Source organism: Mangifera indica, unplaced genomic scaffold (assembly GCF_011075055.1).
Source record: "Mangifera indica cultivar Alphonso unplaced genomic scaffold, CATAS_Mindica_2.1 Un_0003, whole genome shotgun sequence".
Lineage (NCBI taxonomy): Eukaryota > Viridiplantae > Streptophyta > Magnoliopsida > Sapindales > Anacardiaceae > Mangifera > Mangifera indica.
This window is the reverse complement of record NW_025401095.1, coordinates 172,750-177,299: the sequence shown is the minus strand read 5'-3', so window position 1 is coordinate 177,299 and position 4,550 is coordinate 172,750. Positions and strand designations below refer to the sequence as shown.

At 29.8% G+C, this 4,550-nt stretch overlaps 1 long non-coding RNA gene across 2 annotated transcripts; it reads right to left on the bottom strand.

Moving 5' to 3' along the window:
* Positions 1-1,165: 1,165 nt before the first annotated feature.
* Positions 1,166-3,850, bottom strand: LOC123205319. 2 transcript variants are annotated; one of them, XR_006499839.1, is made up of 5 exons: positions 3,714-3,850; positions 3,546-3,587; positions 3,146-3,205; positions 2,903-3,012; positions 1,166-1,455 (listed from the first exon to the last, which is right to left on the bottom strand). It is a non-coding gene; the product is annotated as an uncharacterized LOC123205319 (long non-coding RNA). The 2 variants fall into 2 exon arrangements; XR_006499838.1 differs by having other exon boundaries at positions 1,166-1,447; positions 3,714-3,804.
* Between the last annotated feature and the right edge of the window lie 700 nt (positions 3,851-4,550).

The following is a 4,550-nucleotide window of genomic DNA, read 5'->3' as shown; positions in this document are numbered from 1 at the left end:
TTGAAAATGCCTAAAGGGCTAAAAGGATGCTTGAAGGGTGCGTAGCTAGTTGCTTGAAAATCCATAGAAAGATGCAAATTCTCACCAAGGGCCAGGAACTCTTAGGCTTCAATTTCAATTTCATGTGTGAATAGTAGCAAAGTCAAAGTTCACACGTGAATATTAACCACTAACACTAGATGGTCAAACGAGGGGCATTTTCGAAATTCTTCTCAATTTATAGTAGAAATGTTTAGGCCTTTATTTGTATGGTAATTTTGCATAGCAAATTGCTTTTCGTAGCAAAAACTTTAATATCCCTTTTTTAATATCTATATTATATTTGAGAATATAATCGATTTTGTTTTTCTTTTAAGGGTGTTGATTGCAAAAATATAAAGGAGAGTTTTTGAGATCAACAAAATTATGTATATCCTATTTTATATATATACTTATATGTGTCATCATATAATTAGAATATTTTATATTAAAGATAAAATAATATATAATCATATGATAAAATATATAAACATGTATATATTTATATACTTAAAATGAATACATATAGTATTCTCGTTCAAGATATACCAAAAAGAGAAGTTTATTTTTTTAAAGAAAAAAAGGAGTCAAAGTACTGGGCTTTTGGATTTCCCACAATTTGTGATAATATAATATTTTGTCCTTACTAATTTTCTAAATTTTGTTCAACTAAGGACAAAAAACACTTATCATAGAAATAAAAAGTGTAAAATTATAATTTTTTTTGTCTAAAAATAATAATTCATCTCATAATAATTTCCCTCTACAAGGCACTTGACTGAAATAGTGATCGGAATGCTAAAAATTGAGTATTAAGGCTTAAGCTTCCGTAAACCAAACTAAAATTTTATCTTTTAAAATAATTATTTTGAAAAAAAATTAAAATTATTCTTATATATTTTATCCCTAAATTTGAGTATTAAGTTTTAGTAGACAAATAATTTCATCCCTTAAAAATAACTTAAAAGAAATCTGATCGTCTTCACTTTACTTTAGCTTGATTTCTAGACCACTCTAACAAAGCTATGAAGAGAGCATACAAAGCCACAAACTATGAGATACTGGATAAAGTAGTCGAATCACGAGACGGGTCAACTGCAATTACAACAATACTAATTGATAGAGAGAAGCTGATCATGGCGGCAAATAAAAATAAACTCGACTCTAAAAGATTTTATTGATCAGACATTGATATTTTGAGATCTATATCATGTTACAACATACAAAATTTCAACACTAATAGCAATAATACAAATTTTGCATACAGGTGAGAAAACATGAGAGGCTGCTTTCAAAACAATCAGAAAACACATACAAACAAAAGGAGCCTAACTTATGTTGGCAACTCGCCTGGCTTCAATGTCTTGAATCTAAGAGTTACCATCTCTTGTGGGCTTCCAAGCCTTCCACTTCCGCCATGGTTGCATCTCTAAAGAGCTAGAGGTAAGTGGTATCATAGTAATATATAAATACACATATATAAAGAATATTATCAAGGTAGATTCACTTCAGAGAACAAGAAAAGAAACATTCTAGAATAACACTTGCATTCTCAATGAAGCATTCCCATTTTTCAGCATCTTTGACATTAACAATCAGATGCTCAGGTGCATACATATTGAAAAAGAGACTGCCTAAATCAGCCAATGATGAAATTAGTTTCATGAAGCAATACCCAGGACTTCTAATACAATGAAATGAAAACTTGAACACAAAAAGTACTACAAGAGACATGCATATATACCAAAAATAGAGGAAAAAATAAAACCAATATCACATCTTTCATAAAAATTCTGAACGTCATTATCATTTCAAGATTTTCTAAGCACAAAATTTCAAACAGATTATCTTATAGTAACTAACGCTTCTGTAACAGATCCTCAAAAACACTGCATGAGTATAACTAAAAAAGCCTGGACTTGTTGCAAGTAATTAAAATTGGAGAGGCTAGCCAGAGTGAAAATCTGGAAAGGTAGAAATTAGGTGCATGAAATGTCTGCTATTGTACCTAGACCACTCACTTACCCTGTAATCAGCTAATAGAAGTTAAAAGTACTAGCCAAATGGTAAAAATATATTCATTTAGGTTTGAAATTAAGAAAGCTGAGAATGAAATGAGAGGGTTAACTTCCATCATATCACAAGCAAACACAGTGTAACTGTGGCTAAGAGCTTTTGAAGCAAACTCTCCTCTTGGAAGGTCTTCATACTGCTTACTGATTTCCTATTCAATAGCTTTTAGATATATTCCATCCCCAGCAATTACAAGAACAACTAGAATGTCTGGCCTATGCTCAGCCTAATGCTAATAACAAATTCATTCATGCTAATAACAGAAATGACTTTTCTGTTTCAGGACAGCAAATGTAAACAAGCATGATATATACTGATATCAAATAATGACCAAAGATTGTTTGATACTGGCCTCCGATGCAAGATATAGATTAACAGGAAAACTTATCCATTGATTTAGACACTTGTTTACTTAATAATTGAAAAAAAACACAACTATGGATTATTGAAGTGGTTCATTCTGCTCGTACTGACACGTAAGATCTAAAATCATGTATATACTTGGTATATGTCCAAACAATGCACAGCTCTACCAATTATAATTTTATACAACTCATAAATCATGGTAACAATTAAGACAATCATACAAGCAATATCATAGTCACATAGTAAAGTTCAATCTCATAATATACAATAGGTACATCTAAAATCGCAACAAGCACCTTTTGTCGCACCCCATTCAAAAGGAAACAAGATATGAATGAAAAATCCCAGTTGTGTGAAACTATCTAATATCTATTTAAAGTAGGAAAACCAACTTCAAAAAATGATTCTTTGTTATGGGTATTACAATTTGCAATCAAGTAACTACCTGAGAAAACAAATCTACAGCTATATGATCATGACTAGCATATTTGTCTGCAATGACAAAAGTTCTGAAGGACCAGCAGGCATGTCAGTTGAAATCATTGCTTCACTGTTCTGTTGAGCAGATAAAAACATGAATAAACCAAATCAAAATTATCAGAGAAACAAATTTGCACGTTTATCTCTGATGTTACCTTCACAAGAATGGAGAAGGAGTTAATCTTAAGTCAAAGAAAAGAATACATACTTGGAGAATCATTTTTGCTGCTGTAACATACTGATTCCCAGGCCCAAAAATCTTCTCAACCTGCAAAATGATGAAGAGGAACATTTTTGTATAAAAAGTAACACAATTTTCAATAATTATTTATTTTAAATCTGTATTTGAACGACGAAAACTTTAAAGCAGTGAATTTATGTTAAACATATCTTTAACAAAGAAATTCATGCAAATAACAAGCATTCAGAATAATGAAAATGCATAAAACATGGATTGTGTTATCTATCAACGTCTTGCATTTATAAACTATCAATCAATTCATCTAGAAAACGCGATTACACTCAAATTCAGATAAATATTTTAGGCAACTGACAAAGAGAAATGAGAATACTTTCCGCCAAGAAATAAATTTTCAGAAAATTTATACCTTTGGGCAAGATTCTGCGCCCCAAGTCATAGCAGATATGGACTGTAAAGCAAAATTTGTCAAATTATACAACACATGTATTCCAAACCTAAACAGAAAGCTAAGATTGAAAAGAAAGTACTCCTAAAGTACACAACCACATATGATGATTGCTTTAAGCATTCAAACCTGTGCTCCTCCAGCTTTAAGGATGTAAGTCACACCAGCTTTCTTAGCACAATGCAACACCTACAATAAAAATTGTTTTCGGCTGTGTGTTAAATACACAACAGAACATTTTAAGTACCCCACGGCCCGTCTGAATGGGCGGCCTACCTTCCGAGCAAGCCCATAAAGCTGCTGAATATACCCAAATTCAATTTTCGACGTTGACAGAGATCTGCTGAGTATATTCGATTTTGGAATCTTAAAAAGTACTAGTAAAATAAAAACAAGATGAAGATAGGGAAAAGTTTATTTTATTTAGGTATATTTAATTTAGCTAATTAAAAGGAAAGGCAAAATCCACAGCACGTACTTAAATTTGATAGTTTATGTTATCAAATAGTATTCATATCATAACGGTTTAAATTTCATATTAGAGACTTTTTATTCTAACTAAATCTGAATTAAAATAATATCAAAATTTTTTAATCTTAACTCAACTATATAATATTCGAATTGATCTAATCCAATCTAATTTGATTTGAAATTATCTATAATTTTCACTCTTGAAAGTATTTTTCTCGTTTTAATTTCTTTATTGAATTATCTCAACTTATTATTAATAAAACATACAATATAATGTTTTGTTTTATTTACAAACGCTCTAAAAATTTATATACTAAAACTTTTAAAATACGTCAATAATTTAACTAACCAAATCAAATTCTTACTACTTAATAATAAAATAAAGTATTTAAATGAAAATAAAAAATAATATAAGTTATTATAATTAAACAAATATACAATTATATGCAATCTGTAAAAATTTCAAAATTTTATTATAAAGATACAATATAAAAT